This window comes from Equus przewalskii, chromosome 4 (genome assembly GCF_037783145.1).
Source record: "Equus przewalskii isolate Varuska chromosome 4, EquPr2, whole genome shotgun sequence".
Lineage (NCBI taxonomy): Eukaryota > Metazoa > Chordata > Mammalia > Perissodactyla > Equidae > Equus > Equus przewalskii.
The window spans coordinates 38,827,477-38,836,416 of record NC_091834.1 but is presented as its reverse complement, the minus strand read 5'-3'; the positions used below and the strand labels follow the sequence as shown (position 1 = coordinate 38,836,416).

At 40.1% G+C, this 8,940-nt stretch overlaps 1 long non-coding RNA gene across 1 annotated transcript; it reads left to right on the top strand.

The window, feature by feature from the left end:
• The first annotated feature begins 3,552 nt into the window (after positions 1 to 3,552).
• On the top strand, positions 3,553 to 4,979 carry LOC139083029 (uncharacterized). The gene is made up of 2 exons (XR_011539524.1): positions 3,553 to 3,706; positions 4,902 to 4,979. It is a non-coding gene; the product is annotated as an uncharacterized lncRNA (long non-coding RNA).
• Positions 4,980 to 8,940: the final 3,961 nt, after the last annotated feature.

The window sequence follows — 8,940 nt, the reverse complement described above, 5'->3', positions numbered from 1 at the left end:
ATTTGCAATGTTAAACTGATGAGGTATTAATGGGTAGAATATATTAGGAACTCTTGAGAATGACAAAGAGAAGATAGTAACCTCAAGGAATAAGAGCCAAATGGTGTGAAGAGGCAATTTACAGAAGAGGAGAAAAAATGAAACACATGAAAAGATCCTCCGAATCTTCAGTAATCAGAGAAGTGTTAATTAAAACAGCACTCAAGTTACTTTATACCCATTAGACTAGCAAAAATTAAAAGGCTCCATATTGCCAAGAGTTGATGGGAAGCGGGGGATATAGGAAACCTTATGTATCATTGGTAGGAGACTAGAGAGTTGCAGCCACAAAAGTAAGACCCAGAACTCAAGGAATCATAAGAACTGCAGGATTCAGAGTTTCATCTGCAGCCAAGGTCCACACTAGCAAAACAGATGCTTGCCATACTGTCTCTTTACTCAGTCAGTTTCAAATTTGAGTTTTGCTCAAGGCATTTTGATTTACAGACACAAAATCACTTCCAGTACTGTGGCTGCAAGGGAGTTAGGGAAATATAGGTTCTAGTTTCTACCTCCATAGGGCAGGAAGGCACAGAAGAGTAGAGTTCCACCATCTCCCCCCAATTGGGGTTTGTGCATCAGTATTTTATAAAATCTCCCTATGGGATTCTAATATGTATCCAGGGGTTTAAACACTACACCCAAATGATGCTGGAAAAGAGAGAGAAGGTGCTGATTTAGTGTCTCCACCTCACCATCACAGAAGTAAGACCTGGGTGCACACTCAGTATTATTGATGTACTTGTGTTCATATCGTTTGTCATGATACTGTAGAAATTTGTCTTTACCAAGAAAAGCATTGGCCCAAACTCATTTTTCCCAAGAAATTAGATTATTTAGAAAAGCAATTTACTGGAGATATGGAAGATGATAATTAGCACAGTCAAGGGCAAGTCATCCAGTTGAGGGAAACTAAGAGAAATGTGCTTTAGTATTAGCAGAGAATGTAGTAGAAATTTTTAACACACTCAGTTTGATAGTCTCTAGAACAGACATAGCAGAAAAAGCTCAGCCTATCAGGGATGACTTTGGGAAATGGAGAATTGAATACTTAACATAAAACTGTGTTCATTGAGCTCTGGGCTTTGTCCACCAGAGGAGCCCTGTGGTTTCTAAGAGCTAACTGGTGAATCATAGAAACCTGTAGAATGTCATTGATTCCATTAAGAAGTAAAACCTTAATGAAGTGCAGATGGAGCATTCTGTGGACCGTTAGCAATTTCCACTACAGAAAAAATAGCGTCTTCCGCAGTGAATCTGAAGATTGTGGGTAGAACGTAAACTCAAGATCTTTGGAAAATAAATTGCTTATGGATAGATTCTAGAGAAGCCCACTAGCATTCAAAACAATCACATCATATGCTAAAAGTCACACACATAAACACACACAATACATACATAATTAAATAGAAATAATAAAATCAAAAGTGCCCTATCATTAGCAGGTTTGTTTTGGTTCTTTTCCTACCTTTATCTTGCTACCCTCACTCCTTTCCAGGATTTTTCCTGATAAGCACTAGCTCATTAACTCATGTGTTTCTGAAATCCTCTCTCAGCCTCTACTTCTGAGGAATCAGACACAGAGATTCAAAATGATTCCCATTTGTCCAAGAGAGAAGCCAGATACTCACTTTCATAGCCCCTGTGGCAGATTGGATAACTGTTGCTCAAATAACTTTGTTCTCTTCTTGCTGTGCTACTCTCAGTGGGCTACTCTCAACAGCTCTGTGTGGTTGAACTGAAGAGTGGCTGTATGACTTAGTCTGGCCAATGAAATGTTGGCAGAAGTAGCATATGTCACTTCCAGAAATTTTAAGAGCCAGTATGTATTTCACTGTGTCTCTTCTCTCTTTGCCTGAAAACTGGTAATTTTCTAGATACAGTCTGCCCTCCCAGGTTGGATCCTGGGTTGGTGATGATAGGAGACAGAGCTACAGCCAACCACAATGGACACGTAGCATGAGCAATAAATAAAATATTGTTGTCATAAGCCTCTGTTGTAGCATGCTGCATTAATTCTTTTTGAGAAATATTAGCCCTGAGCTAACGTCCGTGCCCATCTTCCTCCAGTTTATGTGTGAGATGCCTGCCACAGCATGGCTTGGCAAGTGGTGTGTAGGTCTGCACCCTGAACTGATCTGAACTGGCAAACCCCAGGCCGCTGAAGCGGAACATGCAAACTTAAATGCTGCACCACCAGGCCAACCCCTGCATTAATTCATTTTTTCTCATTTGTTGTATATGGTATTTCATTGTACAAATATACCACAACTTATTTATCCATTCTACTATTGATGGGCATTTATGTTACATCTGGGTTTTTTTAATATTATGAACTAAGCTGCAATAAGCTTTCTTGTAGAACATATTTTAATGCACAGTGTAAACATTTCTGTTGGGTACGTGTGCAGAACTGGAACTACTGGGTAACGGGGTACACATATGGGCAGCTTTAGTAGATACTGAGAAGCAGTTTTCCAAAGTAGTTGTACTAACATACTCTCTCACTAAAAACTCTGAAGAGTTCTAGTCGCTCCCCTTACTTGCCAACAGTTAATACTGTCAGTTTTTGTATCTTTTTAATTTAATTTAATTTAATTTTAACTATTCTGACAAGTATGTAAGAATATCTCATTGTGATTTTTATTTGCAATCCCTAGATGACTAATGGAATAGACACATTTTCCTATGGTCATTGGCCATTTGGAATCATGTTTTGTGCAGAGAATGTTCAAATTGGGTTGACATTATTTTTCTTATTGATTTGTAGATATGAGTCCTTTGTGGATACTTGTATTGAAAATATATTCTTCCATTTTTTTGGTGAATCTTTTCATTTCTCAGTCGTGTTTTTTTTTTTTTTTTTTGAGATTGGCATCTGTTGCCAATCTTTTTTTTTTTCCTTCTTCTTCCTCTCCCCAAAGCCCCTCAGTACATAGTTGTATATTCTAGTTGTAGGTCCCTCTGGTTGTGCTATGTGGTATGCTGCCTCAGCATGGCTTGATGAGTGGTGCTAGGTCTGTGCCCAGGATCTGAACCAGCAAAACCCTGGGCCGCTGAAGCAGAGTGTGCAAGCTTAACCACTCTGCCACGGGGCCAGCCCCTCAATCATTTCTTTTGATGAATAGAAAATTTGCAATTTTATTTACTAATTTATTTGCTTATTTGTCTGTTTATTTTTTGGTGAGGAAGATTTGCCCTGAGCTAACATCTGTGCAAGTCTTCCTCTATTTTGTATGTGGGATGCCGCCACAGCATAGCTTGATGAGTGGAATAGGTCCACGCCCAGGATCCAAACCCATGAACTGGGGCTGCCAAAGCACAGCGTGCAGAACTTTAACCACTGGGCCATGGGGCCAGCCCAGAAAATTTGCAATTTTAATGAAATCCAATTTATCAACATTTTTCTTTATGGATGTAGCTTTGCGTACCTGTTTAAGAAATCTTTGAGTAGGTTATGAAATGTGCTTCTTTATCTTATAAAAGATTTATTATTTTATTTACCACATTTAGATTTATCATCTATCTGAAATATATTTGAGGGTATCCTGTGAGTAGGGAGCAAGATTCATTTGTGGCCACATGTATATCCAAATGATTGAACATTATTTATTGAAAAGAAAATCCTTTCCCCACAGCATTGCAGTGGCACTTTGTCATAAATAAGGTGAGCACATATGTGTGGATTTATATCTGGACTTTTTATTCTGTTCCACTAGATTATTTGTCAATCATTGCACTAACGTCACATTGTTTTAATAATATATTTATAATAAATCTTGATTTTAGGTAGTAAAATCCTCCAAATTTGTTCTTCCTCAACATTTTTATGGCTATTCTTGGCTTTTTGCACTTTCGTTTAAATTTAAAATCAGATTGTCGATTACTACAAAACTTTGCCAAGATTTTAATTGAGATTGCACTGAACGTATCCATCACTTGAGAATAGTGGACGTCACTAAATTTGAGTCTTCCAGTAACTGAAGTTGGTGTATGTGTTTCGTCGTTTTCTGTGTAGAGATTTTGTATGTCTTTTGTTAGATCCTAAGAATTTAGTAGTTTTGATGCTATTATAGATAGTCCCTTTTTAAAATTATTTTTTCTAATTATTCCATACTATACAACAAGAAATGATTCTGTAAACTGATCCTGTAGCTAGCTACCTTGGTAAATTCACATGTTAATTTTAATAATTTATCTGTAAAGTCGTTTAGATTATCAACATATCAATCATGTTGTCTGTGAATAATGAGTGTTCAGATTTTCTTTTCCAATCTTGGTATCTTTTATTTCTTTTCTTTTTCCTCTGGTTTAATAGTGAATATATGTGATAATGGTCAGTGTCCTTGTCTCTTCCTCAGTCACTGGGAAAGCTTCCTTTCTCATCAAATATGATGTTTGCTATAGTTATCCACATTTAGTAGCTATTCTTTATCTGATTAAGAAATTTCCATTCTATTTCTAATTTACTATGATTTTTTTAAATCATAAATGAGTATTGAATTTTTAAAAATATTTTTTCTGCATCTATTGAGATGGTCATTTTTCTCCTTTACTCTGTTAATTATACAATTGGTGTAAAGCTTTAAGCCAAACTTGTGTGCTGGGAATATACCCTATTGGTCACAATAAATTATCTGTTTGCATATATTGTAGCTTCAGTTGGTTAATACTTTAAGATATTAATGCCCATGTTCATGATAAATATTGGTTTGTAATCTTAATTTTCCTTTCTTATAATTAACTTGTCAGGTTTTCATATCAAGGTTATATTGGCTTGTTGAAAGAGTTGAGAAAGAGTTTTTCTGTTTTGTGAAGAGTGTGTAAAATGTAGTATTTTTTCTTTTTTAAATGTTTGGAAGAATTCACTTGTGAAGCTATCTGGAACTGAAGATTTTAAATTACAGATTCAATTTCTTTAATAAATATGAAAACATTGAGATTTCCTGTTTCTTCTTGTGTATATCTTGGTAAGTTTAGGAATTCATCCTTTCCATCTAAATTTCTAAATTGAGTGGAATAAAGTGGTTAATAATATGCTTTTTTTTCACCATCTTTAGGATCTGTAGTAATAGTCTCTTCTTCATTTCTCAACATTAGAATTTGTCGTCTCTCTCTCTCCCTCTGTGTCAGTCTTACTAGGGATTTATAAATTTTATTAGTATTTTCAATGATCAACTTTTGAATGTTTTGGCTTCTCTAAGTTTTTTTATTGTGATAAAATTCACATAACATAAAATTCACCATTTTAACCATTTTAAAGTATAAATTTGGTGGCATTTAATACATTCACAATATTATACAACCATTACCACTATCTAGTGCCAAAATATTTTCTTTACCCCGAAAGGAAACCCATATCCGTTAAGCCATTACTCCCCGCTACCCTTTTCCCCCAGCCCCTAGTAACTACTCATCTGCTTTCTATTTCTGTGCACTTGCCTGTTCTGGCTATTTCCTATAATGGAGTCACACAATATGTGACCTTTTGTGTTGGGCTTCTTTCATGTAGCATATTTTCAAGGTGCATCCACGTTCTAATATGCATCAGGACTTCATTTTTTTTTGTTAATCACCGAATAACATTCCATACAATGGATGTTCTCTCTTTGTTTGTTTTCTATTTCATTGATTGTTGGTCTTATCTTTGTTATTTCCATCCTTCTACTTTCTTCAGATTTTTCAGTTTTTGAGAAGCATGCCTAGATAGGTGAAGTGAAGTGGTACAGTTTTGTTAGTTTTGCTTTATATACATTGAGCCTCTGTTTTTAGGTGCACCTAAATTTAGACTTGCCAAAGCTAGACACACACGTTTGGTGTTTGGGGCTCCTTCCCTTCCTACCTAGATGGCTTTGCATAATATGGGGATAATAACATTGGTCTTGTCTCATTCATCAGGACGAAAGCACTTTTTAAACTCATTTCTACACTTAGGTATAACTTTATTGTCTGCACCACAGTTATTTTAGATCTGCACGTGGTTTCACAGATATTTTCTCATTTATTTCATACAGCAGACCCATAAGAATTATCTTCATTTTATAGATGTTATTTCTGCTACTATGGAATTTCGGAAAGTGACCATGACTTCGGTACTCAAAGTCCAGTGGTTTTCTGGGCTTTCTTTCTATCTTCACTAGAGCTGCCTCATGCAGAATGGTGTTCGTGGGGTTTTTAGGACATTGGAATTTCACATTTTCAGACACTGGAGAACATTGCTGCTACTGCCAACAAGGTTCAGCATCCTCAAGAGGAAGACCAAGTACAGCTACCAGATCAGCCCCTCTCTGCCTGCCCAGAGCTTGACTGCAAATTCGGCTCTGGCTCTCCGCCAATGCACTGTCAGCTTTTACAGAATACTCACTGAATTTGAGTTTTTGTGGGAAAATAAAAGAATTAGTAGATGGACTTTTTCCCAAATGTACTTAGGATACAGGGAGATCCAAGATGGCGCCGTGAGTAGTCCTCTTTGTCTCTCCCCCTTCGAGTCTACAATTATTTGGACACTTATCGCTTGACAAAGGATATCCAGACAGCATCTCAGGACATCTGAGAGACCCACGCGACTATACATCGGAAGGCGGATGGACTTTCCTCCGGGAGGATGTGGAAATAGGTGAAAACTCTCCGACCCCGACGAGCAGCCTAGTACCCGCAAGCGGCTTTCTTCCAACGGACGCCCCCAGAGGATCTACACACATCTAGGGCAGGAGCGAGCACACAACAGAGGAGCGATGGTGGAAACAGGTGACCAGAACCCTACCTAAACCCCCTGCAATTACTCCTAAACGCAGAGGGAAACTTTGCAGTTGCACACCTGAGCCCGCGGGGAGAGTCTCTCCCCGCCATTGGCGGGGAGTCCCCGCCGGGGGTTCGCGGCGCCCGGAGGGTCCCAGAGAGAGTCGCTGAGGGTACGGAGGTCTCCCAGCTGCCGTTGCCTGCCCCGTGGGACTAGGGATAGCCGGAGAGCTCGGAGAGGACCAGGGCTGGGGGAAGTTTCAAAGGCCGGCTCTGCGACCCGGACGGGAAGTGCCGGAGTTCCGCCCGGGCAGCAGACAAAACCCTCTGTCTGCCATTAGCAGAGGGGCCACGCCGAGCCTTCACGGCTCCGGGAGAGGCCCGGAGAGAATCCCAGAGGGCGGGGCGACCCCCAGCTGCCGTTGCCCGCCCCGTGGGTCTAGGGATAGCCAGAGATCTCGGAGAGGACTGGGGCTGGGGGGAGTTCCAGAGACCCAGCTTCGTAGCCTAGGGGGAAACCCTACAGGCTCACAGCAGCCTTAGGGAAAGCTTCTGCACCGCACCAGTAGAAGGCACCCAGCCACCAGCCACAAGGCTGGAAGACCCCAGGGCAAAAGCAGCATAGCTAGGTGAACTAACCACAGACTGTAGAAGATGCCAATAGCTCTCCTACGACCCATAGAGGACAAGTGAGATTTTGTGGGTGCCAACAGCAACGGAGCGACAAATATAAGTGATCCCACCCCTGGCCGCTGGAAAAGCCCATAACACCGTTGCAGACCCCAAGGAGAGAGCACATCTAGGTGGGCTGCAACAGTAGGCACCAGCAGCCTGAAGCCCCCCTGTGACGGCCCCCACAGCAGAGGAGGGAATCCAAAGGGCCACTGTGGCTATGAGGAGGGGCCCAGGCCCAGTTAGCAACTGCGGACAGGGTTCCTGGTTGGTGCAGTATAAACAGCTGCTCCCCCACCGCAGCAGCTGAAACAAGTGAAAGGAGCAACTAAACTCTATCTCCATGCGGAGGCACAAATCAACATCAAGCAATATGAAAAAATACATTAAATCTCCAGAACAGAAAGAAAGTAACAAATACACAGAAAACAATCCCAAAGAAAATGAGATATATAACCTAAATGATGATGACTTCAAAACAGCCATCATTAAAATTCTCAATGAGTTAAGAGAGAGTTCTGACCGTCAACTCAACGAGTTCAGGAGCTATGTCACAAAAGAGTTTGATACGATAAAGAAGAACCAAACAGAAATATTGGAAATGAAGAACACAATAGAGGAGATTAAGAAAAATCTAGATGCTCTGAACAGTAGGGCCGATAATATGGAGGAAAGAATTAGCAATTTGGAAGATGGCAATATAGAATTGCTGCAGGCAGAGGAGGAGAGAGAAGCAAGACTAAAAAGAAATGAAGAAACTCTCCAAGAATTATCAGACACAATTAGGAGATGCAACGTAAGGATTATAGGTATACCAGAGGGAGAAGAGAAGGAGAAAGGGGCAGAAAGCCTATTCAAAGAAATAATGGCTGAGAACTTCCCAAATCTGGTGAGGGAGATGGATCTTCAGGTGACAGAAGCCAATAGATCTCCAAACTTTATCAATGCAAGAAGACCAACTCCACGCCATATAGTAGTGAAGCTAGCAAAAGTCAACAACAAGGAGAAAATACTAAGGACAGCCAGGCAAAAGAAACTAACCTACAAAGGAACCCCCATCAGGCTATCAGCAGATTTCTCAGCAGAAACTTTACAGGCTAGAAGAGAGTGGAATGATATATTCAAAAATCTGAAGGACAAAAATCTACAGCCGAGAATTCTCTACCCAGCGAAAATATCCTTCAAATACGATGGAGAAATAAAAACTTTCGCAGATAGACAAAAATTAAGGGAGTTCATTGCCACAAAACCTCCTCTTCAGGAAATCCTCAGGAAAACCCTCATCCCTGAAAAATCCAAAAAAGGAAAGGGGCTACAAAACCAAGAGCAGAGGAGATAAGTAGAAGGACAACAACAGAGAGTAGCAGCTCTACATCAGAACAGATTAAACCATGGGACGAGAAACAAAGGAAACTGAAGAAAACCGGAAAACAAGACACAAAATGGTAGTGGTAGGCCCCCACATCTCAATAATCACTCTAAATGTAAATG